Source organism: Oryzias latipes, chromosome 18 (assembly GCF_002234675.1).
Source record: "Oryzias latipes chromosome 18, ASM223467v1".
Taxonomy (NCBI): domain Eukaryota; kingdom Metazoa; phylum Chordata; class Actinopteri; order Beloniformes; family Adrianichthyidae; genus Oryzias; species Oryzias latipes.
The window spans coordinates 19,476,122-19,493,759 of NC_019876.2; the positions used below are offsets into that span (position 1 = coordinate 19,476,122).

At 44.8% G+C, this 17,638-nt stretch overlaps 1 long non-coding RNA gene across 1 annotated transcript; it reads right to left on the bottom strand.

The window, feature by feature from the left end:
* Positions 1-11,701: 11,701 nt before the first annotated feature.
* Positions 11,702-12,089, bottom strand: LOC111949321. Its single transcript, XR_002875334.1, has 2 exons — positions 12,041-12,089; positions 11,702-11,955 (listed from the first exon to the last, which is right to left on the bottom strand). It is a non-coding gene; the product is annotated as an uncharacterized LOC111949321 (long non-coding RNA).
* Between the last annotated feature and the right edge of the window lie 5,549 nt (positions 12,090-17,638).

Genomic DNA, 17,638 nt, shown 5'->3' on the forward strand with positions numbered 1-17,638 from the left:
TATGATGAATGATATTTAAAACTCTTCTCACATTATGAGATCCTAGTCATCCAGCAACAAAGCCATTCTGATCTCTATTTATTATATGTGGCAGAACATTTTGAAGCCACCTTGCTAACAATTTGCAAATAATTTTAAGATCAGAATTTAGTAAACTAATAGGCCTTATATTCTCGCATTTGTTAGGTGGTTTACCTGGTTTTGGCAGTAATGTAATTAAAATAAGATATTCCTTTATTAGTCCCATGATGGGAAAATTTCCTTGTTGATTAGGGCTTGATTCATGGAGAGAGGAAGACATTTTTTTTCAAAGGACTCAGTAAACATTTACAGTAAGGGTGTAACCAATTTGTCCTTAAATTTTTTATGTATTTCAATCAGAATACCATCTGTACCTGGCCTTTTTCCTGATTTCATATTTTCAATAGTTTGTGTGACTTCTACGTTATTAAACTTTAAATTTAACTTATCTTATTTTCAGTTGAGATAACGGGAATATTCAGCCTGTTTAGGAAACTATTAATATCAGTAGGATTGCAGTTCCCTTGAGTGTCATATAGTTTCTGGTAATACACTGAAAAAAAAGACCTGTTGGATTGACATAAAAAATCATGGACATCGGTTGCACGCAAAAAAATCATGTTGAACCAATATAATTATTGCACATAATAAAATCATGTTCTACCGTAATGAATGCTTCTTTGTTTCTGCACCTAATAATTTTACATTAACAAACAAGATTTTATTATGTCATTTACCATAATTTTTTCAAACATTTAAAACACTATTATTTGTTTGAAATTACCTACATAGTTCATTTAATTTATAAATTGTTTTAATAAAATTTAAATTGAAAAATAAAATTGCAATTGCAGATTATTATTTAAAGCAAATACTTTCTTGTGCATTATGACAATCCAATGAACATATGACACTGAACACAAATTTCAGATTTAACTTTTTTATAATCTAAACTTGAAAAATATGTTTACAGTGTAGCAAAAAATGACAAATCAAAATAAATTGGGCTTGCTATTTTTATTAAACAGAAGATAGCAGAGCCAAAGCAAACAGCTGGAATCCCTTCTTAGGAAAAAGTTAAACTATTTAAAGGTCATTTTATTCAAAGAGTCGGATCTTTAAGCCTGAAACCTTAGACACCACTTTGCCTTACAACTCTAATACAGTTTTTTTTGGATCACCTCAAAGGTGTGTGACGGAATGTCCAAGGGAGAGAACCCAAGAGCAGGAAGAACGACCCAAATCCAATAGTTCACTCGAAGGGGCTTTAATGCCAGAGAACCATAACACCAGAGCGTAGAACAAAGACGCTCCGACACAGAAACACGATCAGACACTGCATAAATAGACAAACCAATCAACATAATACAGAACACCTGTGACCAGCGGGAGAGCTCAAGAAGGGAAGGGCCTCCAGGAGATCATAGCAGGAGCAAAGTCACGGCCCCATGACAAGGTGTTTCTGAGATGAGGATGGTAATCAGATTTGTGCTGTAAATAAGGCCAAAAAAGCCTTGGCAACTGCCACTCAGACACTTGGTGGGTCGACCACCACAGCCTGGGAGATGTGGACCACGAGAATGTCCTCTTCCTCACCACTGCCAGTTTCCATTAGGAGGGAAATTCCCACCGTGGTGTCCTCGATTGCCTCCTGGATTGCTGCATGGTCTTCATTCTAAAGAACACAGAAGATATTTGTGTGCACAGTTCACATTTGAAGTTTAGTTAAAGCGTCTAGATTACACAACTCACCTGTACTTTGAATAAACCCCTGAACTTGCATATATTGGCGAGAAGTTCAGCAGTCTGAAATACAAAGAGTCAAAAAATTTTAAATTCACATGAAAACTTTGGAAAAATACAATTCTTACCCTTGGCTCATCAATAAATGTTATAGTTACTGTGTTAACAAAATCATTATATCCTTAGTGTCATGTTAACAGAGGTAGTGGGATAACTGATCAACCATCAATTCCATTATTTATTATGTATGTATCTCTTTGCATAAAAGGTGCGTGTAAAGAGTGGGGCTGGCAATCTTGATTACCTCCCGATTCTATGACAATCCAGGAGACAATAATTCCAATAATATATAGTAAATGCATGGTGACCCACCTGACTCAGTGAAGACTGGAGCATGGACCCCAGCATGATCAGGGAGGAGCAGTTGGAAGTGTTGTGTGATGAGCTCTGTAATCAGGACAGAGGTTTATTAGTTAAATTTCAAATATATATAGAGTGACACTTCCACAACTTTGTTGTATCATTTTAATAACTAAACATGCATTGGTTTGAAATCAATAGCTGCAAAAATATTCAGAAGAAATTAGACCAAAAAGAACATTAGACACCTCCTCCCCCCACAGGATTCAAACCACGCTTGTGAGAACCCGCGAATTTTGAAATGGAAACTGCAAAACTAAACTAGCAGATCGGGAGTAGATAATCCCCCCCACCCATAAAGGATTCCCATATGAATTTATCACAAATGGGAGGAATGTGAAGTAGGATTACAGACATTATTAAAATAAGGCTGTAAACTTTTTACTACACATCACTTGTTCCAAAAGGACATGAATATTTTCACTCCATTAAACTCTAAAAGCTAAAATAAAAATATGTTCAGCATCATAGAATGAAAACAAAGCTCTGATTGAAACCAAAGATTTATGTAAACTGGACACGCCGAACGCATTCTGTGCACGAGACGCGCACGGAGAATGATTGACAGCTGACTGAGACAGAAGTGCGGTGCTGTTTGCTGGTCAAATAATGCTGTCCTTAACTAGCTCATGGTGGAACGGTATGGAAAAACGAAATAATGACAATAGTAATGATAGCTTCTCACATTTTCCTTCAATTTCGGTCTCCACAACGCAGAATATAGCAAAAAAGAAATCCACTTAGTGACGATGAAAATCCCCCTGGCAGAGTTTCTGCCTGAGGAAAAAAAAAACGCCGTGCCCGCAAGCGCCCACTGCCCCTCTGTCAAAAGCGAATTCCTACGGCATAACTACTCACAACTCTTCCCCGTACATCATTTGAAATCACCGCGTTTACAGTTGAATCTGCCTGCGACGTGAAAGTACAATTTACCGCGCACACACACCTACCCCTGCCGGCCGCAGCCCTCGGACGGCAGGGACAAAAGTGGCGCCCAGAGCCTTAACTTTGATAACTACGACAAAAGTGGATTACAAAGCTCTTCCCCGTGGAAAAAAATAACACTAATGATACATTTACGCCTTCCACTTTCTTAAATTAATTTGTTAGAGTAAATTAACTTACCTTTTTTAAGTTCCTCCAGCCAGAGCAGGTGCTTGTAGCTTCTCTAAAATGGCTGACTGCAAAGTTTCCCCTCCTGGAATTCTTCTTCACCGATGGGGTTTACTTATCCAAAATTAAGGGGCAAAGGATCAAGCATAACTATTTCATGTTTTGTCAACATCATTTAAATATATAAAAGTAACACAGCAAGAAATTGTGTGATTTTCAAGATTATATTATGTTTCGAAGGTAAACATAATTTGTTCATATTAAACAAACATGTTTACTATTTGTAAATTGAACAACCCCACTTTTCCCGTTTTTTCAGTGTACTTTCTAAAGGCGTTGTTGATATCTTTTGGATTGACTAAGTTTTGTTCATTTTTTGTGATACATGTGATAGAGGTTTTAGTTTTCAGTTGTTTTATTTAACATGCTAATAATTTTCAAGCCTTGTCACCTTGTTCATAAAATGTTTGTTTTAACCTTAGAAGACACAGCCCTTTTACTGGACTGTTTGTCATATTCTGCTCTTAGGAGTAATAACTCTTCTTTTGCTTCCGGATCCCAATTTTCATGGATTTTTTGTTGTACGTTTTTTATTTTGTTCTCTAGTTGTGCAAGATTTTGTTTGTCTTTCTTATTTTTATAGCTTTTGTAACTAATTATTTTTCCTCTAAGAAATGCCTTAAAGGCATCCCATCTAGTACAGGCTGAAGTGTGATCTGTGTTGAAGTAGAAAAAGTCATCTATTTTTTTTTCCAATGTTTTTAACAAACTCTCCCTCCTGCAGGCATTTGTGTTGGAATCGCTATCTAGGAGGGTCGCTGGATATTTTTTCATCCCTGTATAATAAGCAACATGGAGCAGGATCCAAAATTACAATATTGTCATATGCACACTTTTGGATTTTGGACATCAATTCAGATGAAATTAGGAAATAATCTATTCGTGTGAACCAGTTTCTTTGTAGCGCTTGATGTTTTTGTGACTGCAATTGTGGACACTTTTTTTTTTTTTTTTTTTTTTTTTTTCTTAACTTGTTCTGTCCAACAGCTGAGCAAACAGATTAGAGCTGAAGGCTTTTTGTGTTGGACAGGTTTTACTATCACAAAAAGAGGTTATATAGCTTCAAGAAACTAGAGTGTAGATTTGTGTAAACCCCTTTTTGTCGTATTATTTTTTATTTATTTGTTACATTTAGTGTGTGTGGGGAGGGAGAGGGGAAGAATGTGAGGGGAGGGTGGAAGAGAGTAAAAGGAAGAAAGGTGAAAAGGTGGGGGATACAAGCACTGATTTGACTAAGTTATTAATTTAAGCTGTAACAATTATACCAGATCTGCTGGAAAGACGAATGTTACATCAAAGGTGAAAATCTGACACTAAGATGAGCGAAAAAAAATCTGTCCATCAATACACTGTAGGTAAGGAGGAGGGATAAAGCAGACAGGGAGTGTGGCAGTGTGCACGTGCACGTGGGGGTGGAGATACATGCATGCTGCCGACGTGAACCGTGTGTTCATAAAGGGAGCCAGAACCTACCCAGCCAGACCAGCCAGACCAGGAAAGGGGAGGAGAGCCCCCCAGGCCAGAAGCCCCCCCAGCATCCAGACCCAGGCAGCCCGGGAGGGGAGGAGGAGGGGACCGCCCACCCCACCAGCCAGGCACAGAAAGCCCTGAGAGGACCAGGCGGGTGAAGACCGGCCGCCCCCCCCTGACCCCACCCATGTATGGAGGTGTGGGAGTGCTGTGTGTGTGCTGCAGGTAAAATAGGAGGTCACCAGTGTGGGGGGCTCCACCGCTGCCAAGCCGCAAAGCCCCCCACTCCGGAGTCCCTCTGTGAGTGGTGTGTATTTGCTGTGTGTGTGCTGCTAGCATGCAGTGTATGTGTCTAAAGAGGAAGTTAAAATTGTGGGGGGGGCCAGCGAAAGGTGAGCACGGATGTTTCACCGTGCCCCCCTCCACCAGACCCTCTCCACAAGGCCCTAGATGAATCAGAGTGTCTAATATGCAAGTAAAAAGCGGGGAGGAGGGCGGGTGCCAACGAGAACCCAGAGAGGGGCATCCCCAGTGAGCCCCGCCAGCATACCCCTCCCATCCAGATCCCGGGGCCCTATGTGCCTGTGTGCAATATTTGTTTGGGTGAGAGCGGGGAGGAGCGGGCGGATGGGCACAACCGGGGGAGAAGGCTCCCCCGAGCGACCGGCCCCCCAGCCGGCCGCGGTAGGCGCCCCCCCCTCCCAGAGCGGCCGGGCAGCCAGAAACGGCAAGCCAGCCGCAGTTGGAGGCCAGACCCTCGCGGCGCCGAGAGACAGCCAGCAAGGAAGGGTCCCGGTGCCAGAACGGGGGGGCAGGGGGTCCAGCCCCACCATTCATACCCTGGCCCCCCTAAGGACTAGCACACTGCCCCCCCAGGCCCCCCCCCAAAAATAAATAAATAATAAAATAATAATATTAATAATAATAATAAAATAATTAATATAATAATAATAATAATAATAATAATAATAATAATAATAATAATAATAATGAAATAAACCCACCCAAGTGAACCCATTAACCCCTGCTGTGACTGCGGCGTCGACCCCCGGGGGGCCAGGCCACGCGCCAACTACCGGCCACGGGCGAAACACCGGCCACGGGCAGACGACCCCAGGCCCCAGAGCCCCAAGCCCCCCCCCCAGCCCCCGCCACGGCGACCAGCCACCCAGCACGGCACCCGGCCGCCGTTCCCGGTCAGCCGCACTGCCTACCCTGCGCCCAGAAGGCACCCGCCCAGGAACCCCTGCCAAGTTGCCGGCAGAGTGAGCGCCCCCACCACCACCCCACCCAGGCAACCAGAGCCCCGAGCCGGGAGAACGACAGGCCCGGCAGAGCCCACCCCCCCAAACCCGCCCCGGCCCACCCAACCAGCCAGGACCCGGCTCAACCTATCACCATCCCACCCCCACTAGGTGATGTGACTAACCAGCTGGAGCCAGGGAGAGTCTGAAGCCGACGGGTTTTTTGTGGAGGACATTATCTCTGAACTAATATGCTCTGACATGAGGTTTCAGTAGTGGTTGATGCTAAGATTATTTTTAGATTTCCAGTTTAGGAGGATAGTTTTCTTTGCGATACATACAGCGGTGAGAACCATATAAGCCTTGTTAGATTCCATGTTGATGTTATTCAGGTCACCTAATAAGCAGAATTTGGGGCAAGCAGGAATCTTATGATTAAACCAGATTGATAAATCCTCACAAACCTTACGCCAGAATGATTGGACAGGTGGACAGACCCACAGGGCATGCAAATAGTCGTCTATGAAAGCATCTTATAAATTTTGGAGGTGAGTTTGGGATTTTTAAGGTCCATGAAATGTGTTACTGTAAGGGGAGGGTCTAGGTCTATTTGGGTCAGGCAGTATTTAGTGCTTATAGTTGATTTAAGCTGCTGATATTCTAGAAATTTTGTCATGGCTACAGAACGACAGAGACCCAGATGCTGGAACCCGGAATGAGACACAGAGCTCAGGTAACTTGGCAAGAGGAAAGGGGATTTAATGAGGTAGCTGGTCAGGTAAGGCACAGTTTCTGGAGGTCCAGAGATAGAGAGACTACGGCCCGTGGCGTCACTGGTTGATGTCCTCACAGAGTCCGGGGTCGGCAGCGTGGATCCGTCTCTTGAGGGTGTTTGCTCGGCAGAGGCTCGTGGTGAGGTCAGGGGAAGCAGACCAGAGGAGGTTCCAGAGTGCAACAGGTTCAGGCGACCACTCGTGACTGGGGTTTCCTGCAGACAGGTAAAGCAACATTCATTAACAGGTGGCTAGAAACTAGGAAGCAAACGTGAACTAGAGGTGAAGGCCAATATGCACCATCGGGGGCAACGGACTGGCGAAGACTGATGATCCTGGAACTCCTTAAGTAGGCGGATGAGGTGATGAGGTAAGTGGTCGCAGCTGGGATGAATCAGGAGCCAAGCGGAGAGGAGAGGGGGAGGAGTCCGACAGAGGCACCATATCAGTACCCCCCCCTCAACGACCGCCTCCAGGCGGTCAAGGGCGGCGATCCGGGTGGGCACGGAAGAAGTCCTCTATGAGCGAGGGGTCCAAAATCAGCGAGCGGGAGATCCAGGAGCGCTCCTCCGGACCGTAGCCCACCCAGTCGACCAGGTACTGGAAGCCGCGACCCCGACGACGGATGTCCAGAATCCGGTTGACATCATAAGCCGGAGCGCCGTCGATGAGCCGGGCGGGTGGTGGGGAAGCGGACGGCGGGCACAGAGGACTGTCCAGAACTGGCTTGATCTGAGAGACATGGAACGATGGGTGTACCTTCAGAGCTTTAGGAAGACGGAGTCGGACGCAGGTGGGGTTGATAAGTTTCTCGATGACATAGGGTCCGATGAATCGTGGTGCCAGTTTCTTGGAGGTAGCTTGGATGGGAATATTGCGCGTGGAAAGCCAAACCCTTTGGCCAGGTTGGTACTCGGGTCCCACCACCCTGCGACGATTGGCGATGCGGCAGTTGCTCTCCTTGGTGCGGAGGAGAGCAGCCTTAGTCTGAGCCCAGATGCGTTGGCAACGCTGGACGTGATGTTGCACAGAAGGCACTGCCAAATCCAGTTCCTGAGACGGAAACAGAGGTGGTGAGTACCCGAGCGCGGCCTCAAAGGGAGAGAGCCCAGTAGCAGCGGAGGGGTGAGTATTGTGGGCATACTCAATCCACACGAGATGTTGGGACCAGTCCCGTTGGTTCTGTGCCGCCAGGCAGCGGAGAGCTGCCTCCAGTTCCTGGTTCGCTCTCTCCGCTTGGCCGTTGGACTGGGGATGGTAACCGGATGTGAGGCTGGCCGTGGCCCCCAAGGCTGTGCAGAAGGCCTTCCAGACCTGAGAAATGAACTGAGGGCCACGGTCAGACACAATGTCCACAGGGATGCCGTGGTGACGAAAAACCTGGTTGGTCATGATATCAGCAGTTTCGGTGGCAGTGGGCAGTTTAGGGAGTGGAATGAAGTGGGCCATCTTGGAAAATCGGTCTATGACAGTGAGAATGACTGTGTTACCTGCCGATGGGGGTAACCCGGTAACGAAGTCCATAGCCAAGTGGGACCAGGGACGGTTAGGCGTAGGGAGAGGATGGAGCAACCCCGCAGGAGCAGAGGATGAGGTCTTAGACCGGGCGCAGGTGGTGCAGGCTGAGATGTACTCCCGAACGTCCTTTCCCATAGAAGGCCAAAAAAATCTCCTGCGAATTAAATGGAGGGTACGGTGAACCCCCCCATGGCATGCCAGACGGGAAGTGTGACCCCAGGTGATGACGTCAGGGCGGAGATGAGTGGGTACAAACAGTGTACCCCTAGGAACGGGTGGATGGTCAGAGTTACCCGCAAGGGCTTGAAGAACCTTGGTCTCTATATCCCAAGTGACACTTCCAATGATGCAGGATGAAGGGAGGATGGACGACGGGATGTTTTCGGACAGACTGTATTTCCTGGAGAGGGCGTCGGGTTTGATGTTGCGAGAGCCCAGTCTGTAGGTTATAATGAATTGAAAACGGTCAAAGAAGAGACACCAACGAGCTTGCCTGGAGTTGAGTCGTTTGGCGGAGCGGAGGTAAGCCAGGTTTTTATGATCCGTCCAGACGATGAATGGTTGCTCGGCTCCCTCTAACCAGTGACGCCACTCCTCCAGGGCCAGTTTGATGGCTAGAAGTTCACGGTTTCCAACATCATAATTCTGCTCAGAGGGGGACAGTTTACGTGAAAAGAACGCACAGGGTTTCAATTTTCCAGAACTCTCCTCCTTCTGAGAGAGGACTGCGCCTACCCCTGAGTCAGAGGCATCCACCTCAACAATAAATTGACGTGAGGGGTCCGGTTGGATTAAGATAGGGGCTGAGACAAAAAGTTGCTTTAATTTGTCGAAAGCCTGTTGAGCGTTGGTGGACCAGACAAAGGGATGTTTTATGGAGGTGAGCTGTGTAAGGGGAGCGGCTATACTACTGTAGTTGCGGATGAAACGTCTGTAAAAGTTAGCAAAGCCGAGAAATTGTTGGAGCTTTTTGCGGCTGCTAGGAGGTTCCCAGTTGGTAACCGCTTCAATCTTGGACGGATCTGGGCGTATGCAGCCGGCTTCGATGATGTAACCGAGAAACTGCACGGAGGTAGAGTGAAATTCACATTTTTCATGCTTAACAAAAAGCTGATTTTCTAAAAGTCTTTCCAAGACCAGACGGACGTGATGCTCGTGTTGGGCCAGATCGTGGGAGTAAACCAAAATGTCATCAAGATAAACGAAAACAAAGCGATTGATGAAATCTCGAAGGACATCATTGACGAGCCTTTGAAAAACTGCCGGGGCGTTGGTGAGGCCAAAAGGCATTACTAAGTACTCGTAATGCCCTAACGGAGTGTTAAAGGCTGTTTTCCATTCGTCCCCTTCTTTAACTCGGACCAAATGGTAAGCATTGCGGAGATCTAACTTGGTAAATATGCGAGCCTTCTGGACCGAGTCAAATATGGAGGTGATTAATGGCAGTGAGTATTTGTCCTTTATGGTGATTTGATTAAGATCTCGATAATCAATACAGGGTCGGAGGGATTTGTCTTTTTTCTGAACAAAGAAAAACCCAGCTCCCACGGGTGAGGAGGATGGTCGAATGTGACCCAGGGAGAGGGCTTCCTGCACGTAGTTTTCCATGGCTGCCTTTTCTGGTCCGGACAGGTTAAACAAATGGCCTTTGGGCAAAGGAGCGCCGGGTAATAGGTTTATGGCACAATCATAAGGTCTGTGAGAGGGGAGCGCACTAGCTTTAGTTTTACAAAAAACAGCCTTCAAATCATGATAACAGTGAGGTATGTTAGAGAGATCTACTTGACTAAGACACTCAGTTTTAGGAGAAGTAACAGAGGGGAGCGCTGACAGAAGACAGTTAGCGAGACAGTATGGACTCCATTTGATTATAGTCCCCTGGGCCCAGTCAAACTGAGGATTATGCAATTTAAGCCAAGAAAACCCGAGCACTATGGGAGTATGAGAGGACTTAGTGATGAGGAAACGTATAGACTCACGATGGTTTCCGGAGGAAATGAGCAGAACAGGTTTGGTGCGGTGAGTGATGCGGGATAACGGTTGACCACCCAATCCGGAAGCCTCGATGGGTGTTTCCAGGGGTTCTGTGGGGATCGACAGATTAATAACCAGCTACTGGTCGATCAGACTCTGCTCGGCCCCGGAGTCGACCAGGGCTCGTAATTCCTGCACATGGAGGTCTAAACTTAACTTGACAGGGATAAATAAAAAATCATTACCGGCCAGGTAGATGTTTGTTACCCCCCGCGGCCTGTCTTCTAGCGAGGGGCTCGGGTGTTTAAACGGAGCGGGCAGGTGTTGACAATGTGGCCCTTCGCTCCGCAATAGAAACAGGCGCCCTCCTCGCGCCGTCTGCGGCGCTCCTCTTCGGACAATCTGGAGTGTCCAATCTGCATGGGCTCCTCCGGTGGTTTGGAAGAGATGAGGGAGTTGGGAGACGTGACGGGGACTGTGTGTGGGACAGAGGACATCATGGAAGCTGCACGCTGGTAATCCGGCGCTCGCTCTCTTTGACGCTCTCGTAAGCGAACGTCGGAGCGGAGTGCCGCAGAAACCAGTTCCTCAAACGACTGAGCCCCCGGTTGAGAACACAGATGATCCTTGATTTGTTCATTCAATGACTGGTAGAATATTCCTTTCAAAGCTAAGTCGGGCCAGCCTGCCTCGACCGCCAGGATACGGAAATCCACAACATGATCGCTAACCGAGCGATTACGTTGCCTGAGTGCCAGTAACCTTCGGGTAGCTTCTTCTTGTTTGCGTGGTTGGTCAAAGATTAACTGGAACTCTCTGAGGAAACGTTCATACGTGATATGGCTTATGGGATTGGCGGAGAGGTAAGCCTGGGCCCACTGGAGGGCTTTATTGCGTAATGAGTTGACGATTAAAGATATCTTACTGTGATCCGACTGGTAATGACGGGGAGCTTGTTGATAGATCAGCTGGCACTGGAGGAGGAATCCTCCACAGGCCTCTACGTCACCGGAGAATGGTTCCGGTTGCAGCCGGATGTTTTCATGAGCGGAGGGTAATCCGGAAGTGGAAGGAGCTGAGCTAGTCGAGGCTTGAGCAGTAACTGAAGAAACATGAGAAAAATGTCCGGTTAAATCATGCAAAGTCTGTGTCAAACCGTCCAGGCGATGAAAAAGGTCCTGCTGGGCTGCTGCCATCTGGGATAAAGCATCGGCTTGACGTCCGAGCATAATGCCTTGCTGCGAAACGGCTAATCTGAGCCCTTCCGGGTCAGCTGGGTCGGGGTTAAGGCCAGTCCGTTCTGTCATGGCTACAGAACGACAGAGACCCAGATGCTGGAACCCGGAATAAGACACAAAGCTCAAGTAACTTGGCAAGAGGAAAGGGGATTTAATGAGGTAGCTGGTCAGGTAAGGCACAGTTTCTGGAGGTCCAGAGATAGAGAGACTACGGCCCGTGGCGTCACTGGTTGATGTCCTCACAGAGTCCGGGGTCGGCAGCGTGGATCCGTCTCTTGAGGGTGTTTGCTCGGCAGAGGCTCGTGGTGAGGTCAGGGGAAGCAGACCAGAGGAGGTTCCAGAGTGCAACAGGTTCAGGCGACCACTCGTGACTGGGGTTTCCTGCAGACAGGTAAAGCAACATTCATTAACAGGTGGCTAGAAACTAGGAAGCAAACGTGAACTAGAGGTGAAGGCCAATATGCACCATCAGGGGCAACGGACTGGCGAAGACTGATGATCCTGGAACTCCTTAAGTAGGCGGATGAGGTGATGAGGTAAGTGGTCGTAGCTGGGATGAATCAGGAGCCAAGCGGAGAGGAGAGGGGGAGGAGTCCGACAGAGGCACCATATCAAATTTGTTTATAATAATTCCATAGGTTGAGGATAACGTTGAGAGGGACATAAATTTTCTATTCTGAATTGTGGACACTTTTAAAGTTTTCACAAATTTTCGGACAGACTGACCTTCATTTCTTAAAGTAATGATGGTCACTCGTTTTTCTGTACTTAGTTGCTTTTTTCTTGCCATAAAACAAATTCTAACAGTCTATTCAGTAGGACTATCAGCTGTGGATCCACCTGACTTCTGCACAACACAACTGATGGTTCCAACCCCATTTATAAGGCAAATGGGTGGCAACCTTCCCAGCTTTCAATGTTTTCAGCAGTACAGCAAACTGACAAAAATATGCACTTTAAATTATTCTAAAGTTAACCAGCAAGTTAGTCTTTTTCTCTGACATTTACTTAAATTTAATGTACTTTTTGTAAATTTTTCATGCATTCATTTGCCATTTTGTGTAGTGTATATCAGCTAAACATTACTGGCACATCTTAGCTGTTAATGACATGTGATAAACCTTCAGTCCACAATCAACTGAATGAATAATTTATGTTTTTGCATGAGGCTGTGTAGCACAGACCCCATCAGTGACATTACAGTTTGTGACAGCACATCATGGACCAAACAGATGTTGTATAGAGTATTGAATCCAGGACAGGGTCTCAATATTAGATCATGCTTTTCGCAGAAATTGCAACATCAAATCAAATCAGATCAGATCAGATCAGATCAAATTCAAATCAATTTTGATTGCTAAGGTTTAGAGAAAATAAAAAGCTTTTCTGAATGTCTTTCATGCAAGTATTCTAATTTTATTATTGAAAATAATCTTTTTAATCACTACTTGTTGGTCTAAACACTTTTAAAAAATGTAACAACATTCTTATTACATTCTTTTGATATTGGAGGACGTTTTAAAAAAAATTAAGTTTAAAATTTCATTTCTGCGTATTTCTTTATTCAAATTGTTGTAAATCAAGAGTTCTGATGCGTCCAATTGTAGAAGACTATATCCACGTACGTCTCCCTTTGCTCATCTGAGCTGACATCTGGCTCAAAATTATATGGCTGGATAGCTCCCATATCGCTCACCATTTTTGTTGCACTGCTAATGGGAGGTTGGGGTAGTGAGGGGGCTGTAAGCTAGAGGGAGAGAGTGTAAACAAAGGGATGATGGGAAACAGGGTGCGGTGTGCTCTGCACCAATTTGACCCATAACTCAGAGGTGAATTTTTGCAGAAACCGTGTCCAAGAAAATAACAGGTTTATTGATTTTGTCTAAAAGCGGCATAATGACAATTAAAAAACCCACTGGGAATGATTTTTTAACAGTTCAAAAGATGATCGGAGCTGGACTTTAATTTGGTATTGAAAGCTTTGCAATGTATTTATATTAAAATGCATTGAATTGGAACTCAAATCAAGATGTGAACTAAAAAAAAATTAAAGCCGCAAGCGGCGTTGTATGGCCCGCAGACGCAACCCGCCTTACACGCCCAACTCGACGCACCACCGCCTCCCTCACCGCCCTCACTGCCCACTTTTGATAAAGGCTAGTCAAAACAGCATTTGCTAATTATGCTAACTATGCTAGCTATGCTGATTTGGCTAAAAGTGCTAGCATTGCGATCAGCATGATCAACTGATTCAGGAAAACACATTATTAAAAATGCTAACTATGCTAACTATGCTAGCTATGCTAACATAGCTAAAAGTGCTAGCATAGCGATCAGCATCATCAACTGACTCAGAAAAACACATTTCCTGAAATGCTAATTATGCTAACTATGCTAGCTATGCTAATGTGGCTTAAAGTGCTAGCATAGCGAGCAGCATCATCAACTGACTCAGAAAAACACATTCCTCCATTGGTGAGAGCTATACGTCATAAGTTAGTAAAAAAAAACCACTTTTTTCAAAATGGCGGCTTTTCTGTTGATTTTATCTCCATAGCAACCATTTTATGTTTTGGTCCCCTCGGGAGGTCGATCAGATTGACGTCAGTTTCGGACAAATCGGTAAAAGTAAACTTTTTGTCGTCCTTAGCAACAGTGGTTTTATGCTAACCACGCCCTCATTCCTTATATGTCCATATCCAGTGTTTTTCAATGTATGCAGTTTCAGGCATTATTGCATGCATTCAAATTTCACAGTAGTCCTTTGAAAAACATAGGAGTTATAACAGTGCGCCACTTTGCTAGTTTGCCACGCGCACGCCATTTAAAATCTACAACTTCTAATTCCAACATTTTTTCCACAGTAGCTTGCCATTGATGCCCAAAAAGTTTCGAGACAATAGATGAAAATTCCAATGACAAGTTTACGTTTGAATCTGGTGGTAAAGGTGTTTTTTATAGAAAATTCAAGATGGCTGCCTTTTCCCGAGGTCAAAGATCAATGAAACTCCAGAAGTGATTGTAGACTTACGCTAGGGACATGCGCGTCAAATTTCGTGAAAATCGCTCGAAAAAAAGTTCATTTTTCCATATTGTGTAAAAACGAGAAAAACTCAAAATGGCAGATTTTGGCACAAAATGGCCACCAAACCGTAGGTCGTGTCGCCATCACGTAATGATTTCAAAACTTTGTTTGGATATACCCGACAAAGTTATCTTGGTTTTCGCTAGCCGATTCTTAAAAAAAAAATCCGATTTTTTTTTTTTTTTTTGCTGAGTTGGCAATTTTTTTTGCGATCGTTTTTTGTTTACCACGGCCACATTCCTTTATCGATTTTGTCGTATCTGACATCGTTTTGTTCAGTGTGGCCAGGGAATCGTATATTTCATTTTCACGACATTCCGATAAAATATGTGCGAGCTAGCTAAAATGGCGACGGGTGCGAATTCGCCACGCGCACGCGTTTCAAATTCTACAACTTCTAATTCCAACATTTTGGAGCTTGCCATTGATGCCCGAGAAGTTTCAAAAAGATCGGAAAAAATCCCTAGGACGAGTTTTCGTTTGTATCCGTTACTGAAAGTGCTTTTTTATGAAAATTCAAGATGGCCGCCCCTTGCCAAGGTCAAAGGTCAACGAAACTTCTTTGGTTATTGTAGAATCGTGCTAGTGGCATGTGTGTCCGATTTCGTGAAAATCGCTCAAACAAAAGTATCGTTTTCCCATATTGTCAAAAAACACGAAAATCGCCATTTCTCTGTGTTCGCCACAAAATGGCCGCCAAGCCGTATGTCGTGTGGCCATCCCATAATGATTTCAAAACTTCTTTGGGATATCTTCAACACGTGTGTTTTGGTTTCGTACCTGTATCTTGAAGAAAAAAAAATCGGCTCCATTTGAGATTTTGGCCCCATTCATTTTTTTTACGGTTTTGCCGACTGTGATGTCATCGGGTTTGGGGGGGGGGGGCGTTAACTTCGCCGAAAATTCATTTTGAATTTATCCCAGTGGTGTGCCAATTTTGGTGAGTTTTCGAGTATGTGGCGGGGGTCAAATTTGAGCTCAAAGACGCAGTAAGAAAGAAGAAACGTAAGAATAAAAATGAAACGAAGCAGAAACAATATAGAAGTTTTTGCAGTCAGGTGGCCTATGTATTTCAATGCGGCCTGTCTTTTACTATAGGCTGGGCATGTCTTTTTGGCTTTAAACCAGTCTTTTGAGGGCTTTTTGGGGCTTTTTTGGGTTTTTGTCGTCATTTTTGCGACTACAATTTTGTCGTTTGTGTGGGGGTGTTGTGTGTGTGTGTGTCTATTTTTGTTGCGTTACACAATTGTCGTGTCGTTGTGTGCTTTGGGCGACTTTTGACCCCATTTTTTGGCGTTTTGACGCGTTTTTTTGACGTTTTGGACCTTTTTGAGTGTTCGACCCTCGTAGCAGTTACAATATGGTCCTTGCACTCTGTGAGTGCTGCGGGCCATAATAATTCAGTAGTTTGGCAGTGAACCCTCTGTGTTACATGATATTCTCTTCTAAGTCCAGATCATTCACTCTTTTAAATTTGTTAATTCTATTCATTGTAGTCATACAAACACTGGAAGAAGACGCAAAACTGGTTGGTTCCACTGCTTGAACTACATGTTTTTTTTCCATGGCATTTGCATTTCAGCTGTAGCCACAGGTAGCCAGAAACACCAGAAATGAATAAAGCTTCCACAAATGTTTTTTTTTTCACTTCTGTTAACCTCGTGACCACAAGACACTGAACCCCACCTTGCCTCTGGTGGTAGGCGGGCGCCTGTGTTTGGCAGCGGAGCGGCCACCAGTGTGTGAATGTGTGTGTGACTGGGTGAATGGGTCTGTGACTGTAAAGCGCTTTGTCCTTGTAGGAAGAAAGGCGCTATATAAGTATACGCCATTTACCATTTACAATCTGGAAGTCATTACCGATGCTCCACCCAATCTGACTCCAAATCTGCTTCTCCCAGGTTGTGGCTGCCTGCTGTTGAAACTTGGAATAGGTGAAGTGTTTGCAGTGTTTCCCTCAGTTAGGGAACCGGGGCTCTGATTAAAGGGCTCAGAATCTGACTATGAAAAAGATGGTGACCTAATGACAATTGCACAGACGCCACACGTGACTGCCTGCCATCAATCCAGCAGATTATCACAGCTATGATCAGGGCTCACAGCAACATCACACAAATTCAATATGGAGTTTTTATTTTAATTAATCCTCGTTATTTTTCATGGCAATAAGCAAAATATGCAAGTTTGATGTTCTTACCTTAGATTAGCTACAGTTACATGTTTATTAACAGATTATTACTTTTCATGACACTTAATGACACAAAGGGGAATTGAATTTTTTTGTCAAAGAGATAAAATATAATTGTCCATTTTGGGGCACTTAATGGATATCTGTCTATACATCTTTTAATCATATTTATATACGACTTTTCTCACCAATTTTAAGTGCTCACAACTGACAACCAGATTAGAATGATTAATGGCAGCATAATCCCCAGTTCCTTTATAAACAGCGCCCTGATATCTGCAAAGTTATCAAATGGCACTACAACAAGTTATTTGGACTGAATTCTTTCCTCCAGACCAAACCACTTTACATGTTTAGTTCTTGGTTTATGGAAACAAACAGGAGCGAATGAACATTTTTAGATACCCGTATACAGTGTCAGCATAAAAACCACAAACATTGGTCTTATCTCTGCAGCTGTCATGTTGAGCTGCTGCAGTCCTGGTAGAAAAGGTAATGCAGTTTCTTTCTTTGCACATTAAAAGGTGAGGATGCAAACTTTTCCCTCTGCAAATGAATATTTACCAGTGACCAATGTAGCATGAAGCGGCTGCAGCAGCTATGTAGGTCACTGTCCTTCCCAGACTGCGGCGCTCTTGAATGTTATCGACAGGCAGCAGTGAGGGGGGTCAACTCCAGGAGCTTTTCCAGAGTTTTAGCAAAGACATTTGACAAATATCAGGCAGACAGCTGCAGTCTGTGTCATCTGTCAGTGTGCTGCACGCGGATCACCCCACTCAGATTTGGAATAT